The following is a 14,702-nucleotide window of genomic DNA, read 5'->3' as shown; positions in this document are numbered from 1 at the left end:
AATAATTCCTTTTCAGAAACTCTGGAATTTTCAAACTTCAGAGCTCTTCAGTACTCACAGGACTTGGCTTGTTTCACTTGACTTTCTAGAGTTAAACACTGAAAACAAAATTGAAGCTTCCCTCAGCCATATAAAATGAAACAGTAAAGCCAAGCATTCCAAGATATGATGGCTTCATATTGGTCTATTTGGAACTTCCATCTATTGCTGAAGCTATGCTTAAAAATACCACTACATATAAAAATCTTTCCTTATGTATGTGGAAAAAACTCTTTGCGCAATAAGGGTCTTTCAATGAACGTTTCTCTATTCAGAATGAACTGGGGGGCTCCATAAATCATCTAGAGTTTATGTTTATCATAAAAATCTGTAGTGAGGAGACAAAAGTGAATAAGCACCTCAGTTCATAGAATCATAGAATCAAAGAATCATAGAATCAACCAGGTTGGAAGAGACCTCCAAGATCATCCAGTCCAACCTATCACCCAGCCCTATCCAGTCAACTAGACCATGGCACCAAGTGCCTCATCCAGTCTTTTCTTGTTCTGATATTTTATTCCGTTGCAGAACACAGGAATCTATTGAATTTTACAATCATTGATAAATGGAAATTACTATTTTGAAGAAAGTGAAATTTTGTGGTCTTCCTCTCTAGTATTTTAATGTTTTCCTTGGTTTTGTTGATTCTCTTTGGTTGGTTGTTTGCTGTATTTCACAGAACCCCATATTTCTGAGAGGCTCAAGAGTTGCTAATTGGCTGAGTGCTTCATAAGAGTTTTTACTGTTTCAGCTCAGCAGATTTATATTTAAATGTTTCCATGAGTAAAAAACTGAAAAGATCCTTGCAAAGAATGAGATCCATAATAGCATATATAGAGCAAAAGCAGTATAGTTCAAAAGGAAGGAAAAACAAACAGAGTATAATTTCTGATGCTTAGAGACCAAGTATCATTTCTATTTACAGTGGATTGAAATCAGTGATACACTTCCAAATTAAGATAAGGTATGATTATTTTAAAATGGCACTCCACACATCTGGAATAGTTGATATTCTGAAGAAGTAATGGGTAGGTTAAGTGATGAGATGCTTCAGAGCAGCTGCTTCTGCTATATAATCACTACCTTTAAGCCACAACAAGAAGAGCATTTAAAGTCTCTATTTAAAAGTAACCCAACAGTTTAGCTAATTTTTCTTTCTATAATTGCTAAACTTATCTGATCTTCTTTTCTCAACCAGTCATAACAAAAGGAAAATGTTAATTCCTTCCTCTTGCCTATGACAACTTTCCTTGATACTCCTTACATTGTCCACCATTTTTTTAAACCCAGCATAATACCTTATTTGTTAATAATTGTAGAAAGAGAATTAAAGTCTAAGTTTCTCAGGTTGTCTGCCTGTATTGCTCCAGATCCTCACAACTTTGTAACAATCTCATGCTGCAAAATGTTTGTGCTGATATTTTTCACAATATGTTGAAATGTATTAAATAAGCAAAGAAAACCCAACCAGAAGATAGATCCTCAGAGTTGAGCTGTGGCTAACATTTAACTCAATGAAAACTGAGTCAGTAGTGTCAGAACACCAAAGTAGTTATAAATTCTGGTCAACCATTAAATCATCAAATTCCTCATAAATGCAACCAAACCTCATAGTGCCTAAAGATACTTCTGAAATGCTGCCTATTTGATTATAAATTCTAGCTCAATAATGTTCCTAGAGTTAATTAATTTAATAGCTTGGGGCCTGTTACATATTTTAACAATGAAAGTTAATTATCCTCTGATGTATAAGCTCAACCCTGAGGCCAATTATAAAATTTCTTTTCAATATGTCTATTCTTGGGTGATGGTTAAAGACCTCACTCCTTCATTTCTATTGTAGAATAAAATGCATGTTTTAGTCTGCAGGCTCACCAGACAGACTTTGCTAACCCTGTCTCCCAAAAAAAGCACAAACAATGTCTTTATATCCCATCTCAGGATTTTTGAGCCTACAGCGGAGCAATGAAGGCTTTTTTAGCAATAGTTTTCTGAAGCAACAGTTGCTATTTTTGCGTCACAGGATCACAGGATATTAGGGGTTGGAAGCGACTGAAGGAGATCATCAGGTCCAACCCTCCTGCCAGAGCAGGACCACAGGAGTCCTACTAAGTTTTCCTTCTTCAGCTTGCTGCGTGTGACCTGGTTTCTTTATTCCCCTCAAAGCAAAGCGTTTGTCTGCGCACACTCTCACAGTTCTGCATCAGGAACCCAGGCATGTGAGGAAGCTGCAGCGCTCACCAGGGCAGTAAATGCAAAATGTGAACACTTTAAAATAACAGGAAAGGGAAATTCTGAAGCTAATGAGAGAAGGGATGTTGATTTAGGGTGGAGGTAGCACGTTCTGGAACTTGGGTCTTGCAACCTGCTGACTGAAAATGCAGGCAGAAGTCATCTGTAAGTTGTCAACAGTCTCAACTATAAGGCTCAATTAAAAAAAAAATAATTGAGAGCTATGATAGTTTAGAACTGGAGGTAGGTAAAGGGTAAATCAAATTTGCATTTAGTACACAATTTTATACAATATATGAGTGGCTTTTAAGAAAAACAGTGATCCTCTTCCTTATTTATTGTTTGGTATAAATGAAGCCTTATTAACTAGCATAGGATATTATTGTAATGATGCACACCTGTGTTCAGATGTGTTATTTCTACCTGCTACAAAACATATCTCAATAACAGCATGTTACTGCTACAGTATTTGTACTACCCAGCTGGCTTTTGAATAGCTTTTTTGGGGAAAGAGAAAAAAAAAGGCAGCTAACTGAAAGCAACAGCAGAGTCTGGTCAAGTAGCAAAAGAATCTAATAGTAATATAAAAACACAAGAGACTATCAGCATGGCTACAGTAAATTTCATCAGAAAGTAAAATACTGCACTTGACAGGAACCCATTGATGGATTTTCATATACACAAAGCAGCAAAACGTTTTGTTCCCCAGCTAGAGGGATGAAAATTGTGCTGCTTGGGTTTGGGTTTGGTTTATTTTTCTGTTTTGAAATTGTAGGCCAGAATCTTAGAACAGAGTGGCTGTGTTATTAAATCTGTGCAACTGAGGAGATTGGCCCTTGCATCAAAATGGCAGCAATTGCAGCATTTGCTCTGCATACCAAAGAGCTCTGTATACAATTTAGCATGGATTCAGAGATGACATATGACTTGCAGTGATGGAAGCTGATAAATATTCTTTTACATATTTATATGCTTTTTGGAGGGCAAAATGTTTTCAATTAATTAATGTATAGCTTTTAATTATTTTTACATCTCCAATCCCATCTTATTGACAATTACCTATTGAGAGCATGCCTGTTAATGTCGCTGTCCTGACTTTCTTAATGGTTCTCTTTACCACTGTAGCAGTTTTTGGTAAGATAGTTCATCTCCATATGTACATTTGGCTTGTGGAGTGCAGTATAAAATTGGATGATACACTTGTTTAGTATACCATATCACCATGAGATATTCTACAGGAAAATAAAAGAAATTGTAGTTTCTTGTGCAAGAGAAAAATGTATTTCCACTTAATGTAAAAATATGTATTTGATCTATTTGCATTTGATTATTTATGGCTGTCTATGCTTTCTCTCCTCCTGGTGTTTAAAGCTGTTGTACTTGATTCAGAACATTCACAGATACGTGTACATGTCTTGTCTTTTTTATGTACACCTTGTCACTGAAATCAACAGAGTCAGACACATCCTTAAAGCTAAGTTTCTATCTGCTTATGGTTAAAAAGCATTTGTGTGGATTCACTTAATGCACAGCTCATCTTTGAAGACTCAAATGAGGGAAACTCCATTTTTTACCTAATCAAGTGACATGTCCTAATGTAGCAGCTATTAAGAGCTGAATTTGTTTGGCAAGAAACTCATTACTTCACAAACTAGAATCTTGGTGCTTCAGACAGTCTAACATGTAAGCTTCAGTGAAACTGTTCTCATAATTATAAAAGAGAGAGTAGTGCCTTGATAGATGGGGGAAAGACTTAACAAACAGCCATTCAAGTGTTTACTGTTGACAGCAAAAATGCCGGTCTTTATGTGTCAGCAGAGGATACTGACCCAGCTGGCTGGACATTTGACTTTGGCTTAATTGTCCTCTTCTTCATGCAGTTTAACAGAGGGCAAAACATATTATATTTGTGAGTGTATGAGAGTTGAAGATTAGAAGCAGAAAATATTGTTTGCCTCTCCTTTTGTCTTCTAGATGACAACAGATACACAGGGTTACTTTCTACGTAATTGCATACAAATGGAATTACAGAAATGCAAAGCTGTGTGTCAGTGAAGGTTAGGGTTAAATTCCCAGAGCTGTGGGGAAAAGAGCATGGCAGAAATAATGTATCAATATGAAGAAATTAGATAACTTTATTATTAAAAACAAGTAACTGAATACTATTTAAGACTTCTTCCCTTTTTTTGTTTATTTATATGTATATATATTCTACCATCTAATCAAACATGAACAGTATTTTTTTGGCTACTCTTCCTCTCTTCACTGCACTTTTTATAGATGAAGGTTTTCTTTTTTGTTGTTTAATTTCCTTTTACAAGTCGAAAATCTCTAAATATGTCTATTCTGAATTGATAAAATACTGATCTCTGAGGCCAATTGCTACAGAAGAGATTTATATTGGAGGTGTTTGCAGTACTTTCAAAATTTGTGGGATTTTGTTTATCTCTCCAAGTAAAAACAAAACTCGTTTCTTTGAGAAAAAAAGCCTAAATTTCACCTTCACTAAAGATGCTTCAGATCATGCTGCACCAAAGATGGAAACAGATCTGATAAAGACATAACAGCTGTAGGTGTTTTCAGATACTATCAATAATTACAACACTGACTTTTTGCACCTACAGCTGTCAGTGCTGACATTCTTGGTCCTTTTATCTCCTGTGAGTTGAAGTGGCACAGATTACACTAGTGTTTCCTACAGTAAAAAAGGAAAACCTATTCACAAACCTAAACCAGCTACTGAGTGAACATAATGCAGGTCTCAGTTGCTACTGAAGCATCTGTCACGGGATTACAGGATGTTAGGGGTTGGAAGGGATCTCCATAGATCATCAAGTCCAAGCTCCTTGCCAGAGTGGGACCATAGAATATAGCACAAGTCACACAGGAACACATCCCATGGAGACCTTGCTGACAGACCTCACGTTTTGTATAAATATGTTTACCATTTGTATCTGTTTTTCTTTGCTATTTTTATTTCTTAGTTTTTCTCTTTATTTGCTCATTTTTTTTCCTCTTCAACAGGTGTGATTTGCTTTCCTCCAGCCAACACAGTGAGCCAGTGAAGAGGACTGGTTACTACTCCAAGCAGAAATGACAGAGGGCTGGCCATGAACAGTTTCTGTGCAAACACCACAGGCCAGTTTTCTTCTATTTTATTTTGTTTTTTTCTTTTTAATCTCCCTTCTTCCTCCTTTCCTCTCCATCTCATATTCTCCCTTGTCTTCCTCCTTTTCTTTCCATCTCCTTTCTTTCCTTTCCATCTTCCTCTATCACCACGTCTTACTCCTTTCCTCTCCATTACCTTCCTTTTCTTCCAGAAAGCTTTTCCTCTCCATCTCCCTCCTTTCAGCACCACCTCTCCTTTCAGCACCACCTCTCCTTTCAGCACCACCTCTCCTTTCAGCACCACCTCCCCTTTCTCACCCCCACACAGCTTTTTCCCTTTTCTTGCCCCAAACCTAGAGCACCTGGGTTCTGTTGGAGTCTCCTCCCACACCAGGTGTGAGCACTTTGTCCTCCCTGCCCCACTTCTGTTTATAACCAGCCCCAGGAAATACAAGCCCCAAGCTTGCCCAACTGGGCAGAGGGATCCTCCTCCTGTCACCACTGGTGAGTGCCCATGGTGCACACTGGGTGCATGGTGGAGGGTATCTAAAGGCCGGGGGGCCTGGTGGCCCCCCGGTTAGGTAGGAAGAAGCTTGGTCAGGATAATAGCACTTTTTTGGTTGGCTTGTAGAATAACTGCTGAAGTTTAGGCTTCTACTGCCTAAACACAACACCCTACAGCCTAGCCCAGGAAGAGCCTTCCAACATCACTGGTTGTGCAAGAACTATCAGGCAGGACATGCAGTGCTGGGTGCAGCAAGATTTGTTGAAATGGCTTTTCCTGTTTCTGTTCCATATCCCATGGCTTCTGCTGAACTTACTGTGCTTTTCCTGATCCCACAGGAAACTGATCCATCACCAGTCAGCCTTTCTCTTTTAAAATACATCTTTAGAGGATGTTGAAGGTCACAGAATTACAGAATTTCTTAGATTGGATAAGACCTTCAAGATCATTGAGTCCAATCATTAGTTTCAAATGGGCAAGTCCTTGACTAAACCAAATCCTCCAGCACAACATCTAATCACTATGAGTCGCTATGGTTGGAAAGGACCACCAGCATCATACAGTCCAACCTTCATCCCAGCATCCTTAATCACTAGACCATAGCCTCAAGCGCCACATCCACTCTTTTTTTTTTAAACACCTCCATTGATGGCAACTCCACCAGCTCCCTGGGCAGCCTGTTCCAGTGCCTGACCACCTGCTCGGTAAAGAACTTCCTCTGGCATTCGACCTAAATTCCCCTGATGCAACTTGAAGCCATTTCTTCTTGTCCTATCATTAGTAATTTGGGAAAAGAGACCAACTCCAGCCTCACTACAACCTCCTTTTAGGTAGTTGTAGAGGGCAATAAGGTCCCCTCTCAGCCTCTTTCTCCAGACTAAACAAGTCCAGCTCCCTCAGCTGCTCCTCATAGGTGATGTTTTCCAGACCACTCCCCAGCCTCGTCGCCCTTCTCTGCACCAGCTCCAGCACCTCAGTGTCCCTCCTATACTGTGGTGACCAAAACTGGACACAGTACTCGAGGTGTGGTCTCATGAGTGCTGAGCACAGGGGCATGATCACCTTCCTACTCCTGCTGGTCACACCACTTCTGATACAGGCTAGGATGCTGTTAGCCTTCTTGGCCACCTGGACACATTGCTGGCTCGTGTTCAGCCAGCTGTCCACCAACACCTCCAGGTCCTTTTCCACCAGGCAGCTCTCCAGCCACTTCTCCCCCAGCCTGTTGGGCTGCTAGGAGTTGTTGTTGGCTTTGTTAAACCTCATGCAATTTGCCTCAGCCCATGGCTCCATCTTGTCTAAATCCCTCTGCAGGGCCTTCCTACCCTCGAGCAGGTTGACACTTATGCTTAATTTGGTGTCATCTGCAAACTTGCTGAGAGTGCATTCGATCCCCTCATCCAGGTAATTGATGAAGAGATAAAACAAGACTGCCCCCAAAACTGAGTCCTGAGGGACTCCACTTGTGACTGGTCGCCAGCTGGATTTAACCCCATTGACCACAACTCTCTGGACTTGGCCATCCAGCCAGTTTTTAACCCAGCGAAGAGTCTACCTGGCCATGAGCCACCAGCTTCTCCAGCAGAACATCCTTTCTACAGAGTTATATTACCTTATAGCATTGGAAAACTCAGCTAAAAGGATCTACATGGTTCCTACTAGGATTCAGTACAGCTCCATGCTAGCCTTCATATTACTACAACATCAAACTGTAGAGGTAAATAAGAGCTATACTTAATTAAACTAAGATGGAAGTCCTTAGCATTTGTTACTAATATAAAAGAAGTAAGTTTTGCTTATTCCATTGCAAGTTTCAAACTCAGTTGAAGACCTTTTACTAAACCAAAACCTAAGCACAGTTTGTTTTTTAGAAATCTTGTGTATCATCCAGGCCAACCTAGCACCCAACCCTGGCTATTCAACTAGACCATGGCACTAAGTGCCCCATCCAGGCTTTTCTTGAACACCTCCAGGGACAGCAACTCCACCACCTCCCTGGGCAGCCCATTCCAATGCCAATCACTCTCTCTGGGAACAACTCCCTCCTAACATCCAGTCTATACTTCCCCCAGCACAACTTGAGACTGTGTCCCCTTGTTCTGTAGCTGGTTACCTGGCAGATGGTAGGGGGTTTTGCCTCCTTCCTGGAGAAGTTGTTTAAAACTCTTGGTAAGGAGCCATTTAGCTACAGGTAGTAGTATCCGACTGAGGTTTTCCAGGTGTTTGAGTGTATCAGTTTGAAAACTCTCATGACTTGAGACTGTGTCCCCTTGTTCTGTAGCTGGTTACCTGGCAGATGGTAGGGGGTTTTGCCTCCTTCCTGGAGAAGTTGTTTAAAACTCTTGGTAAGGAGCCATTTAGCTACAGGTAGTAGTATCCGACTGAGGTTTTCCAGGTGTTTGAGTGTATCAGTTTGAAAACTCTCATGAAATTTATTAGATATTTTTAATATTAAAGTTGATTTTAAAAAAAAGTGTTACTTTTCTCATATAGTTTTTGCATAGAGTCTAGTTTAAAGAACTGTTAATAGAATTCTAAATTAAAAATATATCAAACAGGTGAAAGTTTTTACTTGTAAATAAATTTCTTTAAGCGCTATCATTCACTCAGGATGTGTAGGATAACACCTGCCAAATAAGATCGCAGCTGAAGAAATATGAATAGCATAAAACCCAAACAGAAAAGAAAAAGTGACTCATTTTAAGCCCACAGTGAAGCAATCCATTTTATTTATCTGATGGCATTTCAAGTAATTAATGCTCATATTAGTTATAAATGATAAGTTTTCTTACTAGGGGACACTGAAAAAGCAAGCGATGTACATTTATACGTGCGTCTTTTTCTTTTTGGATGTTGATTCAGTCATCCATCTTTTAAGCAATCTGATTCTTTACTGTAACCAAAATATGAAAAGTGTAAATGAGTAGGAAGTCTAAAGTTATGGGTTATATATGTTTGTCATAACATTTCTGGTTGCGAAAGTGCAAGAAGCTGCTTCTGTATTTAAAGTCACAGCTCAATAGTCCCCCAAAAGGGGGGGAAATAGATGCAGGCAGACAGGCAGACTTTCAATTTTTGTGTTGTTTTTTTTTTTTTACAGAAGATGCCTTTTGGAAGCAAGGATTGAGGTGAGGACTTTTGCCTGTGTGTTTAGTTGTAAGAAAACTACTGTAGTAGTCTAGCACTAGTGTAGCTACTGATCTCCTGAATACGCTTCTGAATGGACTTTTCCAGTGAAACAGTGGTGTGGAAAATGATCACGATCACAGTCACAAAGTGGAGCTTTAAGGAGCAAAGGTGCTGTCCAGTATTTTTCTATGTCTTCAGATTTGTATTAACATCACAGTTCTTCTCTGGTAAGACCACTCATTTTCTGACATGATTCCTTTAACTTAAGAATCTCTACTTGCTATTACATTGACTACCCAGCCTTGCCTTGAAGGTAATGGGCTGTGTCTTTCCTCTGCTTCTCTATGTTGACTGGAAGATTCCATTTCTCTGGTCTTGTTCCACACACATCTGGTGAAATTTTTCCAAATGTATTTTATTTTGAGACCATAAAGGAAGCAAAAGAAACTGAATAAATTGCAGCTAATCGAATGTAAACCGTCACAGTGTTGGAAAAAAAAAACCAAACACAGTAACATTTGCCTCTGTAGTAAGATAATAAATGTAAGTTTAACACCTGACTTCAACAAATTATGTCAGTAGATGAGATAAGTGTATTAAGTGTATTCAGGTCAATACTATTACTTCTGTGTTGTTACGCACAACTGCATGAATGTTACATTGGAGAGGCTGAACCAGACACATCAGTGAACACAGCCTTCTCTGAAACTTGAAATTCCACAAGAGAGTCTATGATTCCCTGATGGAACTCTTAAGACAAGGTCTTTTAAGTTGCCTTTTAACTTGCTAGAGTTACCAGAAAGAATTGAGTGATTTTTGCATCAAGAGTATCTATCTTTTCCAGGTGACTTTTTCCCTCTCCTTTTATTTTTTTCCCTACACTTAAGAGTCAGTGCATCTGGCAACTCATTTAGGTAAAGGACAATTATTAATCACCTTCCTTTATTTCAGTTATGATGTATGAAGTCTTTCACACTTGTGAGATTTCAAAAGTATTTAAAGCTTACATCTCCCTCCTGCTAATTTAAAGTCTGTTACAAATAGCTTTCTTGTGGAAACAGACACCTGTGATCGTTTAGCAGCTCATGGTCACTCTAAAATTCATTACTCTGCTGCTGAATTTTTGTTTGCTTTCCTCTAGAAAAAAGCCTCTCCATTAGATGCTTTTCAATTACTGTGCCCTTCAACTCAATAAGGTTGGTTTGGTACGAATCCTTTTGGAAGTTAATCATGTGCTTAATAGGAGAACATCATCTGTTTCTCATTGTGTTGAAACTGAGAGGAGCCAAGAAATATATGATTAATTCAAAGCTCAGAAGTGCTCTCTTTAGCAGAACATAAAAAAGATGTGAGGGTGGAAGGTCTCATTATGACCTAGCTTATGATCCTTTACACTCGTGATGCATCCATGCTCTCCTCTCCTTCAGTTTTAAAGTCTTGCACTCTGAAACCAATATTACTGTTTCCCAAAGCTACAGTGGTGTGAGGATTTCACCTAAACTGTTTACATTTCTCTGTGTAATGGGAGCAAGTGAAACAGGGATTCAACCAGCCCGATCTAGGGTAGGGTGTCCCTGCCCATGGCAGGGGAGTTGGAACTGGATGATCCTTGTGGTCACTTCCAACCCTGACTGATTCTGTGTGAAAACCTGGTATTCACCACAGTGAAAGAAGAGACTAGCAACCACTCTGATGAAACATATTTGTGCATTGGCAAGCTCTCATAATAATCCAGTTTCTTTGTCAAAGTCTCTGTGGGGTTTTCTTGTGAGTTCCTGTTTGCTTGCTTGTTTGTTTTTTAATGGCTATCTAAAGACATTTCTTTAAAATATAGGAAGTAGCCCACACCTAGTCTGGCACTGAACAGTGCATGAATAAAATGTGTAAAGGCATTTGGCATAAACAATCAGATTATTGTTCCTGAATTCTCTTTTCAATTTTGTAAGGAAAAATAAGACTATCTAAAATAATGTGAGGTGGTTTTTTGCTTGTTTTGTTGTTTTTTTTTTTCTCCTTAGGAAAGATCATTATGAATCGATGTTTTAATGGCAGCAGTACAGAGAGGCAGAAGTTTTTGATTCTCTTTGAGAAGCATTCTACTGCATCTTAGGTAAATATTTGTTTGATTGTTTTTTTTTTCCATCCTAGGGAATAGAATGGAAAATGTATTGTGTTTACAAAATATAAGTATCCTGTGTTAACAAAGTCTGAGCTCACAAACCCCTCTCTCCCTATACAGACAGGGAGTCACCATCCCTGGAGGTGTTTAAGAGGAAGCTGGATGAGGCACTTAGTGCCATGGGTTACTTAATTAGAAGGATTAGGTGATAGGTTGGACTTGATGATCCTAGAGGTCTCTTCCAGCCTGGTTAATTCTGTGGCCTGTGACAAAAGAAGCCTCTGGGCTGAGGTAAGGAAATTATCAAGATAGTGCAATGCACAATTACCTTACCCTCTCTGCAGCAAAATGCAGAAGCAGCAGCAGGAGTCAGCAACCCCCCACACCCACAGCCTTCTTGGTGGAACAGACTAACACCCCAAACCCAGAAACCAGATGCAGCAACCAGAGGAAGCCTCTCATATTGCAATCTGAGACGTTACTCCATACAGCATTTCATTTTGAAGTTGGTGTGATATTCAGTACCCATCAGCAGATTCAACTCAACACAGGACAAAACCAAAAATTAAGATTCTTGTTTTACATTATTGGAGTTCCATACTTTATTATGGGACTTGCAGGGTCATATGTTTTTTTAGACTTTTAAAGATTTTAACGTGAATTGAAGTTATGTAACCAGCATTTATAAAATTACACTATAGGTCTAATTTTTTCCTTGAAGGGGAAAAAAATAAGTATTGTAGAACATATTTAATGTTAGCAGCCTGTTTGGTTTCCATAACTTTATAATATGCTGTACTCAGGAGACTTCCTTTGTGTCAGAGATCTGTAGTGTGGTAACCGAGTTTGTTCTGCAGGCAACCAGCAACAGAACAAGGGGACACAGTCTGAAGTTGTGCTGGGGGAAGTATAGGCTGGATGTTAGGAGGAAGTTCTTCCCAGAGAGAGTGATTTGCCATTGGAGTGTGCTGCCCAGGGAGGTGGTGGAGTCACTGTCCCTGGAGGTGTTCAAGAAAAGCCTGGATGAGGCACTTAGTGCCATGGTCTAGTTGACTGGATAGGGCTGGGTGCTAGGTTGGCCTGGATGATCTTGGAGGTCTCTTCCAACCTGGTTGATTCTGTGATTCTTCCTCTGCTTTGCTGCTGTTTCAACATTATTTTATTTACAGTAAATGCTGAAGTAGTGCCAATCAACATTTTAAAGCATTTTACTGATAACCTGCAGAAAAGATGAAGGAAGTAAAGATTCTTGAGAATAAAAATAAATAATGGGAAGGAGTGGAAAAAATATTAAACCATGAAAATATTAAAGTTTATTAAAAATACAAATTCTTCGTTTACTTTGATCAGTAGTTACCATTTTGATAGCCACATGAAAGCTAGTCTGATTGTCAGGTTGTTTATTTATTTGTGGCTAGAACTATTTTCTCTTGTTAATTCACATGATTTCTCAAACTGATCTTTATTTACTCCATAATTAAAATGTACAAAAAATATCAAATACATAGACATATTTCTCAGTCCTGAAGATACACATTTAAGAGTTCAATAGAAATAATAAGAAGTGGTTAATGCTTCAATTCTCTGACTGATTTTGTAGGGTAACTTTATCTGCCAGCAGATCCAATCGAGGCCAAATACCAGTTGTGATGAATTTTCAAAGAAATGGACCTGAAAAAGAAGATGTTGCTGTGCTGTAGAGAAGTCAGTAATGTGATTCTGGCCCATTTTCAAATCAAAGTGAAGATAAGATACAGAATTTATGATGTATAAATATTTCATTGCTACTCATACAAGAATGAATTTCATGTGCTTCGCGGCTAGTCAGAATAGTGATTGAAGTTTTCCATAGGCAACAAAGAGTCTTAAGGAGAAACATTCACCTGGATAACCTTTTATACCTGTCTTCTGGGAAATGAGAAGGAAATTTATGCATAGAATGAATATATCAGTTCAGAGCCATATAATGCAAATTTTCCTCTATATGAAGTCCCTGAGAAACTGTATAAGCTAAAGCCATTCCACTTACTTCATCTTTTGCTTTGCCTGAAAAGAATACTTGAGTTTTCTTCAGACAAAACTAAAAATTCAGGCGATGTATTTGACATAAAATCAGTTACCTGATGCTTCTGAGTTTCCCAGAGATGAGATTATTCATATTAATTTCCAAGCAGTCATGCATCCAGCTGTCAAAAGGGCAAGGGAAGGTGCTCTACCTCAAATCACTGTCCTCAGCCAGCTGCCTAACTGAGCAGGAAACATATCAGGTATATGAATGCAGTTGAAAGTAATCCTTTCTGCAGCTGGTGAATGAGCTGGGCAGGGAACTGGGTAGTACCCACTCAGAAAAATTAATTCATCTATTTCATTCATTCTCTTTCTGCTGTTTTGAAGTAATGTGTATGCTACTTATGCTAAAACTATGCATTTAGTTACTTCAGTTAGCAATTTTAAGTTTAGGCCAAACTCAAGGTATGCTATTAAATCAATATTCAGTGCATTCCTTGCGAGCTAACAGTCAACAAAATTTGAAGAGTATGTCTCTTTAACAATATATATTTAATAACATGGTCCACTAACCATAATAAAGTTCAGCTTAAATGTTCCATACCTCATTCAGTGGCTGGTATTAAAGTATTTCAGGTTCAGCTGTAAGTAAAGTGCTGAAGCATTAACCACATATATATTATATACTATTTTAAAGAAGAATTATTATCATAGCTGCAAAACATACTAAAACAATATGAATCTTCTCTTGAATTCCTACTGAGAAAACATAAGCTAGGAAGAATAAAGCTAAGTCTTACCCATAAGTAAATGAGTTACCATAGGAAACAAAATTAGATCAAGAAGTTTCTAGGATAAATCAATGTCACACTCATCAATCATGAGATCTTCTACACTATAATGTGTTCAAAATGCAACACTCTATTTTTGGTATAATTAGAATGAATCCTTCTTTCTTAAAAATTTCCTTAAAAAAATGGAGTGCTTCTTTTTGACTGAGTTTATTTGTTTTATGTGATTCTTTAGTCGCTGCTTACTTACCAAGTCATATTGAAAATGGATGAATTATTTGACCTTGTCATCCCTAATGCTGTGTTGGTTAATCTAGTAGGTGCTGACATTTTTTTGACTATAGCTTTGCAAGGAACTGAAAAAATCACATTTATTGCCATGAAAGACCAAATGGCTTTTTTTTTTAATTAGAGATTTCTGATGTCAAGGAAAATTATAGGTGCATGAAAACTGCAACTTAATTTTATAGCATGATTCTATTTGGTCATAAACTCTTTTACTGTTACCATCAGTAAACTGCTTTAGTTGCCCTCAAATTCTAGTGCAATATGCATATGAAGTGCATCATCCTTACTGAAGGAGATAAAAAATATATGAGTTTATTTTTATTTTTCAAATGCATCATGTTCTAATAATTTACAAAACTACATCCTGGGCACAGGAAGCAACCCTATTATGAGAGCAAGTGAGGTGCTTACATATTGTGGTACAATACAATATGATTGTGGTGGTTTGGGTGTTACCTGCCCCCTCCACTTTGGAAATCACCCC

The 14,702-nt window shown here is 38.4% G+C and overlaps 1 long non-coding RNA gene across 6 annotated transcripts in view; it reads left to right on the top strand.

Moving 5' to 3' along the window:
- LOC135180110 (uncharacterized) overlaps window positions 1-14,702 on the top strand; it is a 28,362-nt gene that overhangs the window by 1,783 nt on the left and 11,877 nt on the right. The window contains exons 1-5 of one of the 6 annotated variants that reach the window (XR_010304281.1): window positions 5,843-5,883; window positions 8,985-9,012; window positions 9,858-9,927; window positions 10,155-10,209; window positions 11,032-11,123. This is a non-coding gene — a long non-coding RNA (uncharacterized LOC135180110). Of the gene's footprint in view, window positions 1-5,295; window positions 5,410-5,828; window positions 5,884-7,253; window positions 7,602-8,984; window positions 9,013-9,115; window positions 9,241-9,857; window positions 9,928-10,154; window positions 10,210-11,031; window positions 11,124-14,702 lie in introns of those variants that run through there. The other 5 variants (XR_010304279.1, XR_010304282.1, XR_010304278.1 and 2 more) reach the window with 5 other exon arrangements.

The sequence above is a fragment of the Pogoniulus pusillus genome, chromosome 12, assembly GCF_015220805.1.
Source record: "Pogoniulus pusillus isolate bPogPus1 chromosome 12, bPogPus1.pri, whole genome shotgun sequence".
In the NCBI taxonomy this organism is placed as follows: Eukaryota; Metazoa; Chordata; class Aves; order Piciformes; family Lybiidae; genus Pogoniulus; species Pogoniulus pusillus.
Note: the sequence above shows the minus strand (reverse complement) of the source record. Positions and strands in the feature narration are given on the sequence as shown.